Raw genomic sequence first — 21,848 nt, 5'->3', positions numbered from 1 at the left:
TCATGTGTCTCTAGATGGGGTACACTACAAACAGCATCAGTTACTTGGTTCTCCTGCCAAACATCTAAAAATTAATTATAACAAAACATCAAAAAGCCCATACTGATGGAGAGTCCATAAAACAACTTGCTTGTATGCTTAAAAAATATCAATCTCATAAAGGTAAAGACAGATGAGAAACTGTGACAGATAAAGTAAAGAGACATGACAATCAGTGATTGCAACTGGTGATTCCGGAATGGATTCTAGATCAAGAATGATGTATAGGAGATGAGTAGTGTATTATATTATGACACTGTACCAATATTGATTTTTCTGAATTTGATCACTGGAATGAGGTTTTGTAAGAAAATATGCCTATTCCTAAAAGAGAAACATAAGAGTATTTAAAAATATAGGGTCAACAATTAAAAACATAAAAATAAAGGTCATAATGTCTGTAATCAACTTTTAAATGGTTCAGCATTAGTAATAATAATCATTTTATTATTTTTATGAATATATATAATATATAGAAAGACAGAGAAAGGAGAGACATATAAAGCAAATGTGGGAATGTTAACAATTAGTGAATACAGATGAAGGGCACATAGAAGTTAACTGTTCTTGGGACTTTCCTGTAACTATGGATTTTTTAAGAATAAAAATGTAAAAAACTTAAAAATATTATTAATTCTTTTTACCTCCTCAGAGCTTTTATGCTAATAGGCCAGTGAGTGTCTGTTTTTGTTTTTGTTTTTGTTTTTTACAATGGATCTTTTATTAAGTAGGGAAACAAAGGAATTCCGCTTCAATTTGAGCAAATTCCACAGAAACTGCGCCCATCTATGTGTGCTTCTATCAAGTGAAACTGCCACTGACTCCCTAACCACAGGGGATACTTGGAAAACTGTTTCCGGAGCTGATTCACATTACCTCGCATACGGTCAACTCCTGGTTGGTCTTTTTTTTTTTTTTAATATAAATAAAAAAAAAAAATTAACATTTATTTATACTTGAGAGACAGAGACAGAACACGAATGGGGAGGGGCAGAGACAGAGGGAGACACAGAATCTGAAGCAGGCTCCAGGCTCTGAGCTGTCAACACACAGCCAAACACAGGGCTTGAACTCATGAACCATGAGATCATGACCTGAGCCAAAGTCAGACACTCAATCGACTGAGCCACCCAAGTGCCTCAGCTCCTGGTTGGTCTTAAGAAGCAAGGGCAGAGGGCAAGGTGGTTCTCACAGATCTATGTTACAAGTAAACTCAGGTTGGCTCCTTCAGGAGTCTCTTATGAGACTTTATTTTAAGAGGTCTGATCAGAAAATTGGGCAGAGGGCTGTGTGAGCAGTGCTGTGTGGTAAGTGGAATGTCCCAGTCTGTGGCATTGTGGCGGGTAACCAGTCTGATTGGGCACTGTATGAAGATGATGCCATGCTGCCACCATGGCTTGTCCAATTAGTGTGATTAAACTGCCCAGGTTTGGCTAAGAGTTCATAAGTGTGAGCCCCAAAGTAACCCCACTGGGCCTGGATAAGGTTGGCAGGTGGCATCTTGTGTCTGTACCCATCATAGAAGGAAAAGGCAGTGGTGAAGCAGGGCACGGGAATACCTGCCTGGACACCAGTGCTGACTGCCTGCTGCCAGGAGTCCTGGTAGTTTTTAACAGCTGAGTTAAAAAAGTCATCTAGTAGTAGATTCTGAAGTTATGGGTTTTGATCAAATGCATCTTTTATCTTTCCTAGGAACACACTCCTAATGGTGCAGACCCCCTCCATGTCAGGGTGACGCCACCATAGTTGAGGGTGCAGCCAAATTCCGTGGCTGCTTGTCTTAGCAGCATGAAGCCTTGTGCACATAAGATGATCGTGGAAGCATGGAGGGCCTTCTGAATGTCCTCCAGGAAGGATTTCTTACCACCTTCAAGCTGGATCTTTGGGGACCCTTCAGCTTTTTGCTAACTTAAATCCTCTCATCCTTCAGAGATGATAAACATCAAGAAAAATTGCTTCTGCAAGGAGGGTGACAGGACCATGGTACTCCAAGGCTGAGATGGTGGTCCACTTTCCTGTGCCCTTCTGCCTCTCATTGTCCTTGATCGTCAGCAGCAGGTGTTTGCCATTGCTGTCTTGGAACTTAAGAATATTGGCTGTGATTTCAATCCTAGCTCTGTCTTATTCCATTCCTCAAATGCCTTTGCCATCTCATTGTGCTCCATGCCTGGAACATCTTTCATCAAGCGGTAAGCCTTATGGATGAGTTTGCATTTCCCCGTTCTCTATTCCAGTGTGCACCATCTGCACAAAGTGTCCTGCTCCCTCATCTCCCACCCAGTCACAAAATGATGTGTGGCCAGACTTTTTTGTCCCTCTTGGCCATCCTGGGCCCCTTCCTCTCCACCGTTAACTCTACTCTCCACAAACAAGATACTCTTGGCCTTGAGGTCTCAACACTGTGGTATCCCTGTATCCAGAAGTTCCTCCATCAATGATGATGTCACCAGCGTCTAACAATGGCACTAATTTTTCAATGAAATCATCAACAGCTTAACCAGCCATCACAAACAGTATGACCGGCCTGCACTTCTTCAGCCTGGAGTGACCATCAACCACTTTGGTTGCCTTTGCCCCATTGGTCAAGAAATTACCAACTTTGGAGACTTTTCTATTAAAAGTACACACCACAAAGCCATGGTTATTCATGTTCAAAACTAAGTTCTGCTCATGACAGCCGTTCCAATCAGTGCACTACCAGCTGGGACCGTGGTGAAGGTATCAATGGAGCTGAGAGGAAGTGGCAGGAGGCCAAAGCTGAGTCCCGCTGCCGCCAATGAGTTTTGTTTTGAAGGAAGAGTATTGGGAGTGCCTTCGTGGCTCAGTTGGTTAAGGACCCAACTCTTGATTTTGGCCCAGGTCATGATCTCTCAGTTGTGAGATCGAGCCCCATGTCAGACTTCACGCTAAGCGTGGAGCCTGCTTGGGATTCTCTCTCCCTCTCCCTCTGCCCTGCCCCACTTACGTGCATGTGCGCTCTCTCTCAAAATAAATAAAGAAACATTTTAAAAAAGTAAAAGAAGAATCTTGTATAACTTCCTAAGCATTTCACCTGTTAAGGCGGGGGTAAATTTTCCCCCTCAAAAATTAGAATGTTAGACTTTTAGCAAAGAAAGCTTCAATTTCACCAGAAAATTAAAATATATATATGTGTATATATATATATATATATATATATATATATATATATTTCTAAAACTTAATTAAAGCTTTGTTTTTGGGGCAACTAAATGAAATCTCGTAAATGCTCAAACTGGCCTTGAGGGGAGTCATACCATACTTTTATCATTTTTGCTGGGTCAAGATAATTACAGGAAAGGCAAGATTTGGTCACCTGTCACATCTCTCGGGAAATACCCCCCTCCAATATTTTTGAAAAGTCTGGATCAATTTGCCTTTGTCATTGTGGGTGCTTCGTGTGGCAAGTGTACACTCTAATAAATATTCTACACAAATGAATGTGCTTCTGGGGACCCAACAAAGTTGCAATCATCAATGACTTCTAAGTCTTATCTATTATCAACAGAGCTGTTAACTTAAAGCTTTAAATGAGGTAGCTTCTATAAACACTGCCCAGCACAAAATATACATTGATTATTTTTAAGATATGTGTCATCAACAAATGATGTATCAGGGTTTTTAAAAGAACATGAGTTGAATCAAGATGGAGCATTATGAACAGCTATTAATTTAAATTCTTTTTTCCCTCCAGCTTTATTCATATATAATTGACATGCAACATTGTGTAAATTTAAGATGTACAGTATGTTGATTCGATATAATTATATATTGCAAAATGATTACCACCACAGTGTTAGCTAACACTTCTATCACATCACATGATTACTCTGTCTTTTTTGTGGTGTCAAAAACCAAACTCTGCATACTGAATAAAACGAAGAAAGGTGTTTCTTGCAAGGCTTTCCACCTGCAAGCTGCAAAACTCAAGGCTACGGGAGCAGTAAACCCTGAGTTGTTCACAGAGGGATTTTTATGGGGTCAGTGAGGACATTATTTTGCAGCTAATTGGTTGCCTAGTGGGTTTTTTCCCCTATCTGAATCAGGGTAGGTGAGTCAGGGGAACAAGAAAGTCCAGAGACGGCATGAACAGATGTGATGTTCGGGGACGAGCTGGTATCCTCTGCTGATTTCTGGGAAGAGCCATAAATTCGTGTTAGGTTAGGTTACATTTCCTTCACGCACCTGTGCTGACCACCTCTATTTTGTCCTTGACATTAGTGCCTCCATTTTAGTTTGGTTCTACAGTGGTGAGAGTTTTTAAGATCAACTCTCTAAGCGACTTACAAGTATATAACAGATATAACAGAGTATTGGAAAACTGTTAAATGGTCATGGAAGTCGTCTCTACCAGGAAGTGAAAGTAGTAATGTGGCTGGATTTAGATTGGGTCAGCAGTTGACAATTATATGAGAAACAGAAAAAGTAGATTTTTTGGTGGTAGTCAGGCTGGCCCGGAAGTGCTGGGTGCTAGTTTAGAGTAATGAGGCCTGTACTCTATTAGAGAGTCATAGTGGGACAGGCGAGGCCAGAATACCTTCTACGGAGACTTTAACAAGTGGAGCTGCTGCCCTCCCACTTGTAAACATGATGAATCAACACACAAGATCAAGAAAAATGCCAAGGAAAACAATGGGTTTATGACAAGGTTCCAGTTTGGGAGATAAGCATCACAAAGCACAGTTTTTTCTTCTACCTTTAATGAGAAGGGTTTTTATAAATGCGGTGCCTGAATTCGAGAGTTGTAAGGTCTACTTAAGAAAGGAAAAGGAATTTTCTGATTCTAGATGCCAAGAGAGGGTCTCTGGGCCATTTATATTAGTTAGCTTTCATGGTGATTGAGATTGTTAATATGTGTAGAAATAATATTTCAATTATATCCAGTATCCATCCTTTATAAGGTAAAGTAGTAAACTCAGCGACCTATCTGAGTAGCAGCAAGGATTGTTTGAGTGAAAAAGGTATGTTAAGAATTTTATCATTCTGAATTTGGGCCTACACTTGGGAAAGACAGTTTTAAAGAGATTTGTCAGAGGAAACTGGTCATTACATCGATATAGCCTCAATCACAGATGCCTAAAGTTAGGAAACTATTACTTGGCTTAGAAAAGGCATAATATTTAAAATATTTAAAGTAAATGTAATAGAAAGTATAACAGATATTTGAAACCACAGGCTTTTCAGAAACAAAGAACGTTCATGTTAAAAATGACTTAAATTATATGTATTTTACCACAATTGGAAACAGAAATAACAATTTAAAAAATGGTTTAAGAGCATAAAAAACACAAAAATTATACTCAAAGATCAATCTTTTTCTGAACTATGATTTTTAAGCTTTCTTTGTTTTCTACTGTATGCATTTATATATGCATGTATTTAAACATGCACAAATAGGCATAAAATTACTTAGGTGTTTAATATTAAAAAAAATATTAGCCTCATCAGCAGGTCAGGACAATTGCTACCCTCACTGAATTTGCCATCCTAATAAAATTGCATTGGTTGCCTTGAGAAACATGTAAAACATACCTATCATACCATACCAGTATCTCTTTGCAACTCCATATCATCTATATTAGCTTCAACTTAAAAAAAAAACCTAAGCAACTTTTAGTTATTCAGTTATAGAGAAAACTGGGAAGTAGGTAACTGAGAACTGTCACACACTAGCACCTTAGCAGGATTTGCTTTGTTTAGGAATATTACCCAAACTTATCCTTATGGAATTTTTCTGTATTTACGTGACCAATATTAAAAGTTCTTTAAACTTCACTTAAAAGAACTAAAGTTCTACTTAAAAAAAAAAGACAAACTTTTTGATAGGTTGATTAAACCAGCATTTATTTTCTCTTTATCTTATAATGTAGCAACTAAATCCATTAATATGATTCAGGTGAACTTGTTCTTTTTCTTTCTTTCTTTCCTCACGAATTTCGACTTTTTCAAGTTCTTAAAGGGCCAGCATTTCAAAAGCATTTTTACTTTCCTTTCTTGGAGTTTGCTTCCCTAGGCTAGTTTAAATAAGAGCGTAATTAGTCTTTATAAACCAATCATAATAGGAGTTCCTCTCAAATTGAGAGAATTTATAATATAATTTATTAATATTCCCTGGTATAAATGGCATATCAATACGTTTCCTTAGAATGTATTTCACAGAAGACATCCAGATGGCCAACAGGCACATGAAAAGATGCTCAACGTCGCTCCTCATCAGGGAAATACAAATCAAAACCACACTGAGGTATCACCTCATGCCTATCAGAGTGGCTAAAATGAACAAATCAGGAGACTATAGATGCTGGCGAGGATGTGGAGAAACGGGAACCCTCTTGCACTGTTGGTGGGAATGCAAACTGGTGCAGCCACTCTGGAAAACAGTGTGGAGGTTCCTCAAAAAATTAAAAATAGACCTACCCTATGACCCAGCAGTAGCACCACCAGGAATTTACCCAAGGGATCCAGGAGTGCTGATGCATAGGGGCACTTGTACCCCAATGTTTTTAACAGCACTTTCAACAATAGCCAAATTATGGAAAGAGCCTAAATGTCCATCAACTGACGAATGGATAAAGAAATTGTGGTTTATATACACAGTGGAATACTACGTGGCAATGAGAAAGAATGAAATATGGCCTTTTGTAGCAACATGGATGGAGCTGGAGAGTGTTATGCTAAGTGAAATAAGTCAGAGAAAGAAAGACAGATACCATATGTTGTCACTCTTATGTGGATCCTGAGAAACTTAACAGAAACCCATGGGGGAGGGGAAGAAGAAAAAAAAGGTTAGAGAGGGAGGGAGCCAAACCATAAGAGACTCTTAAAAACATAGAACAAACTGAGGGTTGATGGGGGATGGGTGGGAGGGGAGGGTGGGTGATGGGCACTGAGGAGGGCACCTGTTGGGATAAGCACTGGGTGTTGTATGGAAACCAATTTGACAATAAATTTCATATTTAAAAAAAATTAAAAAAAGAAGATGTGGTATAAAAATATAAAACAGAATGTATTTCATACTCAATGGAAAAAACTTATCACATTCCTGGAAAAAGTTGGGATTTCCCCCTTTTTCATTGTGTGCTCTTTTTAGTAGTATTATTCCAGGAGTACTTCTTCAAGTCCAGCTATGGGCTCACTTTGAGGTGAAAGTTGTCTTTGGCATGAAAAAGCTGTTTTTACATCTTGATTTGCCTCATTTTGTATATTTCTATGGGATTCCTATTTCTTTTCCGAAGAAAGAAAAAGTCTTGCACCTTGCAGATTTCTTGGGAGGTCCTTAGTCTTCAGACAAGCCAGAAGCAATTAATCCCATTCCATCTACATCCCCTCCTAAGTGTATTTGTAAAAGTATCATACAAACAATTATAGTTCTTTGCTTTTCAAGTAATGCAAACGCTTGCTACTCCCTTATTATTTTTGTAATGTCTTTTCAGATTTCTATTGAAGTGTCCTTTTTCACTACTGACATTGGTAATTTGTGTCTTTGCTCTTTTTTTCTGTATCATTCTGACTGTTGGTTTCATTGATTTTTTTCTATTGTATTTTGTTTCATATTTCATTGATTTGTACTCTTCTCTTTATTATTTCCTTCCTTCTGCTTGACTGCAGATCTCAGAGACAGCTACCTGTCCTAGAGCTGACAGTTATCAGGGAGGGTATTTTCAGTTCTTTTCAAAAAACTTTATGACTGTGGAATGTGTGTGGTATGTAAATTTCTGGGTGATGGCTACTGGTAATGCTTTTGGTGTCCACCCCAGTTAAGGCAAGAATGTCCTATTCCCTTATTGTAATTCCCTTGCACTTTTTGTTAAGAATTTCTTATAGATGGCATAATGTGTCTTATGTCACAACACATTAAGGTGAACGGATTACCTACATTTTTGTGATGCAAAGAATGAATGATCAGGGGATTTTGGATGGTGGCAGCCTGGTCCCTCCCTCCATTGTAAATATCCCTGTCATCCAATGATTTTATCTATTGATGAGGTTTGAATCAATTATTTCATTTCAGGTTATAAAATGTGTTTTTGAGAAATCTGTAATTTCTATATCACAATCCTATAATTTCATCCCCACCATTAGGTAAAGAACTTTCTTGCATAAAGAAGAATAATTTTGGATCTCTGAAATATACTTAATAGAGTAAAGGCAAGATGGAAACTTAATTCCATCCTTTTAATTGACATTTTTTGAAGTAAAGATTTTTTAAATGCTGTGTATTAGATTTTTTTTTTTTGCTTTCTTCCTTTTTTATTATTATTTACCCATTTAAAATACATCTATATTAAATGCCTTAAACAATTACATTCATTATACTTGACACTCAAATCATTTCAAGTTTGGCCAATAGGCACTCCTTCATACTGGCTTCTGTGACCTTTGGAAATGACCCTTCGACTTTGACAATTTCCTTACTCCTTGACAAAGCAGAATGTTCATCTTGTAAATTTCCAGATCCACATTGAGAATCAGATATTTTTCAGAAGTCCCTGAGTCCTTTTACTTTTTATTATTTAATTTTTAAAATTTTATTTAAATCCAAGTTAGTTAATATATAGTGTTTAATATATATATGGTTTCAGGAGTAGAATTTGGTGATTCATTAGTTATATATAACACCTAGTGTTCCTCCCAACAAGTACTCTCCTTAATTCCCATTAACCATTTAACCCATCCCCCACCCAATACATCTTCAGCAACCCTCAGTTTATTCTCTGTATTTAAGAATCTATTATGGTTTGCCTCCTTCTCTTCCCTTACTTTTCCTTCACTTCCCTTATGTTCATCTGTTTTGTTTCTTAAATTCCACATATCAGCAAAATCATATGATATTTATCTTCCTCTGGCTTATTTCCTTTAACATAATGTATTCTAGTTCCATCTATGTTGTTACAAATGGCAAGATTTCATTCTTTTTGATTGCCCAGTAATATTCTATTGTATATATATACCACATCTTCTTTACCCATTTGTCAGTCGATGGACATTTGGGCTCTTTCCATAGTTTGGCTATTGTTGATACTGCTGCTATAAACATCGGGGTGAATGTGACCCATGGAATTTGCATTTTTGTATCCTTTGGATAAATACCTAGTAGTGCAATTGCTGTGTTGTAGGGTAGTTCTATTTTTAATTTTTTGAGGAATCTCCATACTGTTTTCCAGCGTGGCTGCATCAGTTTGCATTCCCACTAGCAGTGCAAAAATTCCTCCACATCCTTGCCAACATCTGTTGTTTCCTTGAGTTGTTAATTTTAGCCATTCTGACAGGTGTGAGGTGGTATCTCATTGTGGTTTTGATTTGTATTTTCCTGATGATGAGTGATGAGCATCCTTTCATGTGTCTGTTAGCCATCTGGATACCTTCTTTGGAAAACATGTCTTCTGCTTATTTCTTCACTGGATTATTTGTTTTTTGGGTGTTGAGTTTCATAAGTTCTTTATAGATTTTGGAAACTAACCCTTTATCTGATGTCATTTGCAGATATCTTCTCCCATTCCATCAGTTGCCTTTTAGTTTTGCTGATTATTTCCTTCACTGTGCAGAAGATTTTTATCTTGATGAAGTCCCAATAGTTCATTTTTGCTTTTGTTTCTCTTGCCTCTGGAGACATATCTTGTAAGAAGTTGCTGTGCCTGAGGTCAAAGAGGTTGTTGCCTGTTTCCTCCTCTAGGATTTTGGTGGTTTCCTGTCTTACATTTAGGTCTTTCATCCATTTTGAGTTTATTAATTGTGTATTGTATAAGAAAGTGGTCCAGGTTCATTCTTCTGCATGTTGTTGTCCAGTTTTCCCAACACCATTTACTGAAGAGACTGTCTTTTTTTCCATTGGATATTCTTTACTGCTTTGTCAAAGATTAATTGGCCATACATCTGTTGGGTCACTTCTGGGTTCTCTATTCTGTTCCACTGATCTATGTGTCTGTTTTTGTGCCAGTACCATACTGTCTTGATGATTACAGCTTAGTAATACAGCTTTAAATCTGGAATTGTGATGCCTCCAGGTTTGGTTTTCTTTTTCAACATTATTTTGGCTATGCAGATTCTTTTCTCTGGTTCCATACAAATTTTAAAATTGTTTGTTCTACCTCTGTGAAGAATACTATTATTTTGATAAGGATTGCAATGAATGTGTAGATTGCTTTGGGTACTATTTAACAATGTTTGTTCTTCCAGTCCATGAGCATGGAATGTTTTTCCATTTCTTTGTGTCTTCTTCAATGTCTTTTATAAGCTTTCTATAGTTTTCAGCGTACAGATCTTTTACCTCTTTGGTTTGGTTTATTCCTAGGTATTTTATGATTTTGGTGTCTGAGTACTTTTAGAAGGAAATGGCGTTTGGAAACCATAATGCTAGATATGCTCAATGGGTGTTTCCTGTGCTCAGTGCCATTTGGTGGTCATTAATTCCAGCCTCTTCAGTGGGCAGAGTTAGGGCACTTGAATTTTTTCAAAGGAGAAGAAATCATGAATTTATTATGATACTTCAAATTCAGGATTAACATTAAAATATTTGAGTCAAGTTTTTGATTATGTGCTTATATTGTGTTTCTCTTACATGGAGTATTTTACTATATAGTAATATTAAATTTAATTATATATTTGTGTGTATATACAGATAATGTTAAAATAAAATTACCAATAATATTACCAACAAACAAACTACCATTAAGATTTTTTTGAACTGTATTTGTCCATGAAATATATTCTATTCCATTAAGTATTGAAAGTTAAAATACTATGTGAAAAAAGAATTGTGTGTGTGTGTGTGTGTGTGCGCGCGCGCGTGTGCTTATGTCTTTAACTTGATATACAATTAAATTTATTTTTTATTTTAGTTTTCATATTTTAGGGCTCTTGCTTCCATTCCAATCTATTCTGTTCTGTCCCTTCTCTTTTTCTATAGCTACTAATTTTTTGTAAAAAGTTGTAATTCGTACAGGTTTAGTACAAAAAATTCTTTTTACAAATGTAATTTGCTAAATAAACCAAATTCTTTTCTTATACAAAAAATAGCATGCTATAGATGCTATTCTGCATTTTTCTTTTTCCACTTAATATATCTTGGAGATCATTTCGTATCATTTCATATCATTTCATATGTATAGCAATCTTCTTCAGTCCTTTTTATGATTGTACAGTATATTTTTAAAAATTTTTAATGTTTTTATTATTTTTGAGGGAGAGAGAGAGAGAGAGAGAGAGAGCGAGCATGAGCCGGGGAGGGGCAGAGAGAGAGGGAGACACAGAATCTGAAGCAGGTTCCAGGCTCTGAGCTGTCGGTACAGAGCCTGACATGGGGCTTGAACCTGAGAACCTCGAGATCATGACCTGAGCTGAAGTCGGACATTTAACCTACTTGGTCACCCAGGTGGTCTGATTGCACTATTTAATTTACCATAATTTATTTAACCAGTCTGTACAGATGAGCATTTAAGTTGTTTCTGGTTTAAAAAAATTTTTTTGCAATGAATAACTTTGTATATAAAATATTTCATAATTCTGCCATTTTTTGATGGATACTTAGAGGTGGAGTTGCTGAGTCAAAAAGTGAGTATATAAGTAGTTCTTTTAGTTACTGTCGAATCATCCTTTATTGTTGTTACCTCTATTTGTATTCTCACCTGTCATGGGGTTGTTCCATTAAAATAAAATAATACATTGCCAACATATTGCATTTTTGCCAATTGGAAGTGAGATCTTAATAAAATTTTAACATATGGATGGTGTTGAGCATCTTGTCATATGTTTCATTCTTCTGTATATTGTTCGTTCACATTGGTTGTTTCTATTTGTTTGTTGTAGAGTTTTTTTGCCTCAAATTTTAGGATATCTTCATGTTATAAAAATATCACCACTATGTCTATAAGTTATAAATATCTTTTCTTAGTTTGTCCTTTTTATTTATGATATTTTTTCTTATATAATTTTTTTTTATTTTAGTGTAGTCAAACTTATTTTTTCTTTTATTGTTTCTAAGTTGTGAATAAGGTATATTTTCCCAACTCCCAAGTTGTAAAGAAACTTATCCTGATTTTATTTTTCTATTGTATAATTTCCTTACTTTAATTTTTTGTATTTCAGATCTCAGATGTTTGTGGTGTTAGGGTGAAATGAAATTTCTTTTTCCACATGGCTATCCTTTATTTCAATGTCATTTAGAAATGTCTATCTTTTCCTCACTAATTTGCAATGTCGTCTTTGTTTTTGGAAAAGAATATATTTTTAAAGGTCAAAAGTTCATACAAATATTTCCGGTTTCAGAGCTAGAAGTTCTCTTTAGTATTTGACAGACACAAACTGCCTTCATTTCAAGTAATGCCTACTCAAACTCATCCTTGAATTTGGCTACGTTTGTTTCATGTTAGGTCTTATCTAAATGTAAACAGGTTAAAAACAGAGGCAAAATTTCCAAGACACTATCCTATGCCATACTACAAAGACGTATAAGTCATAGATTCTGTAACTAGGAACTTAGAGTCTAATGAGAGAGACAGATAGATATATAGAGACCATTTCAATGTATTTTCAATATAAAGTTTACTGATCTATGCACAGCATTTGCAAAGATACATACGTGGACTTGGATTCTTCAAAAACAAGATGTAAAGAAACAATGAGGGCAAGATAAAACAGTTGTATTTATTTTATGTCTACCCCTTGATTATTATTAGCCTTGTTTGTTTTAATTCTTAAATGTTTATTTATTTTTAAGAGAGAGGGAGAGAGAGAGCATGTGAAAGCACAGGGGAGGGGCAGAGAGAGAGTCATAGGCTCCAAAGTGGGCTCTGTGCTGACAGCAGAAAGCCTCATGTGGGCCTTGAACTCCCAAACCGTGAGATCATGACCTGGGCCAAAGTTGGACGTTTAACCGACTGAGCCACCCAGGGGTCCTGTTTTCATTCTTATTTCCAAAGTAGCACTAGAAGGCCTGCACATCTGGTTGAAAAGATGCAAATAAGGAAAGCAAATTACACGTGTGAGAGTCACAGCCCAAGGATAATGAATTCTTTAGGTTCTAGTGAAGAAGCAGCTCTGCATTTCATACTTAAGGCCAGAAAACAGAAAAACTTTGAATTATCTGTTTATTATCTGAAAGTTTTCCCACGTAAGCCAATGTTTCCTTCTTTGGGTGAATCCTCACCTCCAGCACCTGCATTGCTTGATTAGATGGCATACTTGTCGGGGCACCTGGGTGGCTCTTTCAGTTGAACTTCCGACTTTGGCTTAGGTCATGATCTCACAGTCTGTGAGTTCAAGCCTTGCATCAGGCTCTGTGCTGACCGTGGAGCCTGCTTTGGATTCTGCGTCTCCCTCTCTCTCTGCCTCTCCCCTGCTCACACTCTGACTTTCTCAAAAATAAATAAACATAAAAAAAAATTAGATGGCATAGTTCTCAACGATGTGGTCATGTGGACTTACTTTCTGCCTGAGGCTTTTAACTTTTAATTAACCCCCCTTTCCCCCTGTGCCTCCCACTTGGGATTAGAAGGACTTTTATTACTGGGAAAAGGATGGTTTTAATTCTCCGCTAACTGGAGGATGCATCCTAATTGGAGGATGGATGCCTGGGACAAAGGCATATGAGCTGTTTCCTCACCGGAGAAGCTGTTCAGGAAGAGCTACTTGTAACTGTATTTCTCCTTCTGAACAAATGCCCATTCCAGACTAGCATTGTATATTAAAATGCTCCCCTGGGGAGATAGGCGGAAAAAAGGAATGTTAAAGAGACGTCTAGCTAATAGCTCATGTGAGAAATAGCATGTCATTTCTCAATCAATGTCATTTCTAAGTCCTGAAAGGAAATTATTTATGGGTAACGGTTACCTGCCCGTTCATACATCATTTGATCCATTTCTGCCCCCTAGGTTTGGTCAGATGGATTCAGAGATGTAATTTTAAAAAATCACCTTCAGTTGCTCCTTTGGAGTTTGGTTGGAGTGTTCATATGACTTTCCAGGCTGATGTATTTGTATTAATGGAATTACTATGGTTGCTTCCTTAGCATGGTAGATGGGAATATTTGAACACGTACCATGGGGCATGATAAAAGCAAAAGAAACAAAGATAGAAAGAAAAATAGAATTGAACACCTATCTACAAAATGTGATTTGTTGTACTTTCACCTTCTAAATATACTCTCATCAGAAGAGGATACGGTAGCCTATTGTTTCTCAAGGGCTTTGAAGTCAGCTAATTCTTTTCGAATTCTTCAGCTAATTCTCTGGCTCATGAGATAGATGAAGTATAGCCATTTCATATTAATAAGTATAAGTTTTTGAGTACTTTCCTTGTACTAGCCATGGTGGGCTTAATGTATACAATGCTTAATTTCATTTAATACTCATGTTAATCTTATATGACATGTACCATTATCCTCATTACAGTTCTGAAATTTAAGGGCTAAGAGTTTTGTAACTTGAACAGAGTGACAAAAGTACTAAGATTTGGAAGTAGGTCTATCTGATTCCAAAGCATACATCCTTAGCAACTATGCTTTATCCAGGTGGAAACCTAAACAATGTTTTGGATTTGGAACTTTATTTTAGACTTAAAATATATGTTAGAAATTTGATGTGATGTTTTGGGGAATAATGAGAAGAAATCACTTTCAGTGATTCGAGGTCTGGAAACCAGTTTCTATGGTATAGTAAATGGAGACTAAGCGTGCATATTTATTTAGCTATGTGTCTATGAATGAATAAATAGGCTTTTAAGATTTTGACTGAGAAATTAGTATTTATACATGTATAGATATAGATATATATAGGAATTCTTCAGCTGACTGATGGGATGGTTGCATTCTGTGAGATTATTATGAACTCAGTGCACCATTTCCTATAGGATCAATGTTATTCATCATGTTTATGTATTAAGACCAATCCATAAAAAACCCATAATTTTATCTATTTGTTATGGACATTTCCCTGGGCTCATAAGTGGTACCTGAAATATAGTAGATAACAAAAAAACATTTTGGTGCATAAGTAAATGAATGAAAGAAACCCGAAGAATAATACCAATTATGTTACACATGTAATGTTATTTCTATTATTGCTTCCACTGGAAGACACATTCAGAATTCTAACTTGAGATATCTGTAACTTCTCTTTCCTCTCTCCTTTCCTGAATACACAGAAGTATGAGCGGAGACCCTTCATCAGGTCACTGATCTAGTTTCCACAGTTTGGGAAGAGGTCTCCAGCAGGCCTGGATGAAGGGCTGACCAGGGGATCCCAGAGGCTGGGAGTAGAGGCTACAGGAAGGGGATGTTGGAGAAGCATAGGAGGTGGTGGTGGACTGTCAGAGCAGGTGCACATGTGTAGAAGAAAGGAGGCTAGGAGATCTTTACTTAGGGTGAGGTGGAAAGAAGAACTTCTACAGCCTGGCCCTCAGCATGGAAGAATTGCATGTAAATCAAGATGCTGTGTGTGTGTGTGTGTGTGTGCATGCACGTGCAATGGGAAAAGATTTTTATTGTAAATTCATAATAGAAATCAGTCTCACCATTTATAGCCATAGCACAAGTACATGTTTTCACACTTCAAATCCCAAACCATTCATAAGAAGAATTCTTACAAGAGACAGGGAATTCAGCTACACCAGACTAAGGATTTGTGAGTCAGACAATGGCATTTAACAAAAGCTGAGGAAAATATAGCACTTAGTCCATTTTGGATTCACGCGTATTTGTTGAGAAGAGCTCCGTGTATGCAAATGATGACTTGTAAGACAAATAAAATCCAAGGAAATGGGATACCTGCGATGGGAGTGCTTGGGGACAGGCTCATGTGGTTTGTTTGTAATTACCAGTACTGACACCAAAAACTGTTAGTAACTCTAGAAGAAGCAGAAGATATTTTATTTTTTCCCCAGTTTATATATACTTCCCTGAATACCTGATTGCTTTAAAATTTATATTAATACTTCCCACGGTTGCATCAACAGTATCAGGTATTTGCAGTCTTTGTTAGAATTCTCTCTTTTGACCAGCACCCCAGTCATTTCTTAGTAGAAAGTCGGTTAATAAAAGAAGCCCTTTAATCCTTTCAGTACACCAAGATACAATTTTGTGCATTACAGTAGCACTGCTTACCCTCAAAAATGTTCCAGAAAGCCATTAAGAAAGTATACAGATCTAAATCTCAAACTACTAGAGTATACTCAATGGCTCTCAAAGTAGAATCATTCCTATCAAATACATTATAAGAACAACTTCAATCTAAAATTACTTTTGTGTTTTCTCCTAAAATAAGTGAATTAGAATGTGGGTCTTGTGGCTTCTCCTCAAATTTTCTTAGCCACCTTTTATTTTGGAGTGTATTCTTGTTATAATCAGCAATCACTTTTGCCATTTATCAAAATCCATCCATATTAATTTAAGCAACAATGGAAACATGTTGAAAGTAACACCAACCTAGTGAAAGAAGTGAAGTCACAGCTCACAAAGAGCTGGAACCAGAAATGGAAAGTCATTCCAATTCACAGCATTCTAACTCTCTTTGTCTCCCCTCCTATGGGTCCACAAGATATTTCTGCTCTCTTTCTCTTTCAGCTCCTTCATTTTCCTCTCACTTAGCAGGTTGACTTACTTGTGCACATATTGTAAAATGGCCTTCCCAGACCCTTATCTATCCACTCAGCTTGATGCTAACAGAGACAATGTGGAATCACCAAATAAATTCCTGGGAGAGGAAATCTGAGTGGCTCGAGTCAGGTTTCCACTCCTGGTTCAACCATCTGTGGCCAAGGAAGAGGCAGGGTGATGGCTGCAAGAGTCCATTATTGAAGATTGCAGTGAGGCAAGTTTTAGAGGAAGAGGAGGAGGAGGAAGAGGAGGAGGTGCTGGGGAGGATAAAAAACAACAACAATAGCAACAAATGCTTGCAGAGCATTTACTATGAGCCATGCACTCTCCTAAATGCCTTGCATGTAGGAGGAAGGCAACTCACATAGTAGGAAGGGATTGGTTGTCTCAAAAGGTGCTCACATAGTTTAGCATTTCTCAAAGTCTGTGTAGACATTTTAAAGATTGCCTTTTTGTGTGTCCAAATAATACCCTAATGTAACTTTTGTGACTTTTATTTAAAGAAAAGAAATTAGGGGCGCCTGGGTGGCTCAGCTGGTTAAGCGTCCGACTTCGGCTCAGGTCATGATTTCACAGTTCTTGGGTTCGAGCCCCACGTTGGGCTCTGTGCTGACAGCTCAGAGCCTGGAGCTTCCTTCTCCCTCTCTCTCTGCCCCTCCCCCTGCTCCTCCTCCACTCATGCTGTCTCTATCTCTCATAAATAAATCAAGTTAAAAAAAAAGAGAATAGAACGAAAGCACAAAACATGGTGATGCAGGAATGTGACCAGTGATTACTCTATGAATATTGGAAAATAGGATAAAAATGCAAACTACATTTTGTGTGTTAGTGTGCAAGTGTGTGTGTGTGTGTGTGTGAGAGAGAGAGAGAGAGAGAGAGAAAGGGAGAGAACAATGATTGTTTTCAATCATGGTTCAGAACTGCAAAGCTGTGTTTTACGATCACTCATCAACTGAAGTTATCTATATCCGATTTTTAATAGAAATTCGGCAACCTTGTACTTCCAAATACTTACACTTTCAAGCATGAAAATGAAATTATTTATAGATTTATTTTCTCTGAAGTTTATGGCAAAGCCTTTTGCAGAGCTATTTATTCCTAAATCTTGTTGGAAACTGCCTCCATGGCCTCATTATTCCAGGGTCTTGAATTACTCTCATCTATGGAATTTGGACGTACAAGTTTCTTCTTTATGAAGTCTTTACTCTCATTGATTTTTATTCTTGTGGGCAGTGTCCTCTTTAACTCTTTAAAAAAGCCTAATTACCTACCCAGTTATAGAACCCATCTCATTTATGAGATAAGAGATGAGAGAGAGTTTAATAGATCTCAAATTTGTATTTCTGAAATTAGGAAAATTTTGCTAGAAAAAATAGAAACAAAAACAATGAAATTATGCCTCACTTACAATGGTGACACAGTGAAATGCCATGCCAAAGTTCTTACCGCGGTGACTGGCATGTGAAAGTCACATTGCGTGTGTGTGTGTGTTTGTGTGTGCTTACTTACACAGCACAATGAGAAGTGGGATGGTGGAGTGGTTAAGAGCCGGACAGCTTTGTACTCTTTGGTCACCTCCTGTGGCAAGGAGTCTTTGCTGATGAGCCTTCCCAGTTTGAAACCTGAGGAGCACTAGATGGGTGAGGAAGAAAATCAAGAGTTTTAGCCTACTTTTGGGTGTCCTTAGGGGTCTATTTTGATATTAAACATTTCCAACGTAATAAGCATTCTTGGAAAGAACCCAGTAACTTCAGGGCGAATTTTTATCAAGAGATAACTTCACCTTTCTCAGCCACTTTAAGGATAACAGCAATTTAGCTCACTGCCATGCTTTTTTTTTTTTTTCTATTTTAATATAAGCAACTTCTTGTACTACTCTGCATTTCTATCTGTGTCTGTAAGTCTGGATTTCTTTGAAATTATTTTATGGTAATAAGGAGATTCACATATGAAGAATGTTAACAAGCCTAGCAAGAAGATTGCAAAAGACTGTCCTATAGTTGGAGTGTGCCCTTCCTCTCCCAAATTCATGTGTTGAATCCTAACCCCTAAGGGTGATGGTATTAGGAGGTGGGGCCTTTGGGAGATACAGATACCTCTTTGTATTTTAGATAATAGTTTTTGAACAAGTACACTTCAGAAAGGAATATGAACTCATGGTCAGGAGATCTGGGCTGTGGTCAGGGTCCAGGTGTATAAACATGAGCATGTCAATGCCAATTGGACATCATAACTCTGATCTGTTTTGTTGATTAAAAAATCTGAAATATATGAAAGAACCTTGTAAGTTATTGGTCATCAGGAGTTGCGTAGAATACTTGACTCTTGAATATTTACCATATGCTCACAGAAGAGTCACTTAGCTTTTTTTATACGTGTTTTGAACGATAGCTTTGGCAACACCTAGGTCTGGGTCGAAGCTTAGATGCAAAGGAGTTTATTGTTTGTAATTACACTTGAGAAGAAATGTCTTTAAAGAAAATGGGGGAAACGACACTTGAAACATCCTGTTTTAAAATCTCATTCTTTGGAGGGTGCCTGGGTGGCTCAGTGGGTTGAGCATCTGACTTTGGCTCAGGTCACGATCACATGGTTTGTGGGTCTGAGCCCCATGTTGGGCTCTATGCTGACAGCTTAACACAGATGCTGTGTTCACACTCTGTCTTTCTCTCTCTAAAATAAACATTAAAAAAATAATAGAAATAAAATCTCATTCTTTGAAAAAATATTGCTTCTCACTGCAAAAGGCGGTTGTTCTAATTTGCTTGATCAAATAAATGTAGTTTGTGCCTGTCACCACTGGCATCACAGAAGGAAAATGATCCCCTATCACACCTGAAAAACTATCGAGAATAAGGCAAAAGTGAAGAAATGCAGTTGCCTTATGCAGTATAGAAGGGGATTAGTCATAGAATTAGATATGGATGAAATGGCACCTCGGAAGAAATTGACTCCCCAATAAGAATTCAAATCAGAGAACTGAGTGGGTCACAGGGGCTTCCTGAAATCCAAGACCACATATCTGCATGCACACCTGCTTCAGGATTGCTTCCTTTTTTAGAGTAAATTCACCGCTTAGAACAAGTACTGGGAGTCCAGGTTCCAGAAATGAAGGAAGTAATTACTTCCTGGCAGAATTACTGGGCAAGAAAGTTTGTGAGAATTCTAATTCATGCTCAGAAAAGGTTTCTTTGGTAGGGAAGGGGAAAGCCCTATGTGTGACTATCATTTGGGTAACTTCCGGTTTGGGACTTCTGGTGGTGGGATCTCTCATTATAGCTACATAAATGTTGTGAGTCGTCTTCGAAGGAAAGCAGCACGGGAAAGTGGGGTGGCTTATTGGACTCTCTCCCTTCATGGCTCCCTGGTTCCCACAGCAGCAGTCACTGCCCTGGAGAAGATGGACTGACAGTGTACCTCAGCCTCTGGGTTCACTTCTGTTTCTAGAAGGCCGCGGAGAGCTTTATAAAATTCCAGACCTGAAGACTAACTTTATTTTACTCTTCCTGATGATCAGGCCTTAATTTGTTTCTAGTAGCCAAGCTCTTGCCTACTTCCTGTGGGCCGGTCACTGCCTTATTTCTGTTGCAGAATCCCAGGGAAAGCCTTGCCTGTCCTGGTTCCCTTCTAAGACTGCAACCACACTTCACCCCATCCCAACCCTTGTAGGGACTGGAGAGCGGGCTCTGAATCTCAGCGACTCTGGCCATGTACTTGCTTTCTATTGGAGACTGCAAGACTTTCTCAACACAGTGGACCACTGTGCTGGGACCATCGCTCATGTCTGCTGTGGTCTGGACTGTAAGACGCCCCGAGGCAGGCGCCAGCTCTGTCGTGTTCAACATTGTGTCTTGAGGATCCTGAATGTGCATGGCATATACTAGGTGTTTGGTGAGGCTTTTTGTTGTTGTTGTTGTTGTTGTTGTTGTTGTTGTTTATTTTTGATTTTCCTGCTAATATCTCTTGGAGTCACTTCTGTTGCTCTGACTAATCCATCTTATTAGTTCGGCCATCTGAGGTCGGACCCTCCTCCTGCAGATTGATTCCCAATGCGGACATACACAATTTAGTTGGAGTAGCATACTAATTATTATTCATAGCAATGCTTAGCACTTTTCATCACCAAAATGTCTTCCAATTTTAGTTAATTAATCAGCCCCGGATTTGTGTGGAGGTGACTATAAAATCTGATGTGTGATGATAAATCATTGCAAAGTAGCATGACAGTTTAAATAGGAAAGAGATAAATGTGAAGATACTTTCAGATTAACTACTGTGGGGACGTCAACCTGAGGAGTGTGTGATGTCCCCCATAGTTTCTCAGATTAGCTTTGCACAATCAGTCAAGGATTACCTGGGTTCAATATTGAATCCACCAGTTACTGCCTGATTATCATGGGCAGCTTTATTAACCTGTCATCTCAGCCTCCTTGTATGTGAAATGGGGGCTTTGATAGTATCTGTAGCAGAAAGCTATGAAGATCAGGTGAAAGAACAAGTAGAACACCAAATACTGTGTTGGCATGTGGTAAGGGCTCCATAGATACCTAATAATTACGTAACTGTAAATTACAGCTCACATCAGAAAAGTTAAATTCCCCCAAATTCTGAAGCAATGAACGTTTACTTTTTGGTGTAGTACAAAGAATGAGCCAAGGGACCAGGGTTTCCTTTTCCATTTAAATGGGTACACTTGACCTGAGCAGGCTGTACAACTCTTTCATGTGAACTCTTCACGGTTCACATGAAATACGTGGGAATGGAACCCCCTGAGTTGGACCTCGTATCCTGGCATCTCAATTTCCTTATCCGTAAGATACGTATATTAATAATTATTTTTCAAGGATATAAGGATTAGTCAAAGCAACGTTTATAAAGTTTAGTGCCTAGCATATGATAGGTACTTGATAGTGTTATTATTATTATTATTTTTTTTTTGGAAAAATAAAAATGTTTTTGGTCCTTAATCCCATGTGCAGAGTTAGATCTGAAATCATTTTTGTTAATGAATATTCAAATATATGATACCTAACTTGTTTTGAAACAATTGTGTTTCGAGCTACAAAGGCCTGGAGAAAATTGCCCCTTTATAAAAAAAAAGTGAAATAATCTCCAGAACTTTAGTTTTCCATTCTTTAATTTTAAATTCACTTTCCTTCATGTGTCCGTTCTCTGTATCCCCATTGCCATCCCTCTCCTCACT

General features: G+C 37.7%; 1 pseudogene; it reads right to left on the bottom strand.

Moving 5' to 3' along the window:
• Positions 1-1,252: 1,252 nt before the first annotated feature.
• Positions 1,253-2,956, bottom strand: LOC109269384 (6-phosphogluconate dehydrogenase, decarboxylating-like; annotated as a pseudogene).
• Positions 2,957-21,848: the final 18,892 nt, after the last annotated feature.

Source organism: Panthera pardus, unplaced genomic scaffold (genome assembly GCF_024362965.1).
Source record: "Panthera pardus isolate Hobbes unplaced genomic scaffold, ASM2436296v1 HiC_scaffold_7, whole genome shotgun sequence".
Taxonomy (NCBI): domain Eukaryota; kingdom Metazoa; phylum Chordata; class Mammalia; order Carnivora; family Felidae; genus Panthera; species Panthera pardus.
Note: the sequence above shows the minus strand (reverse complement) of the source record. Positions and strands in the feature narration are given on the sequence as shown.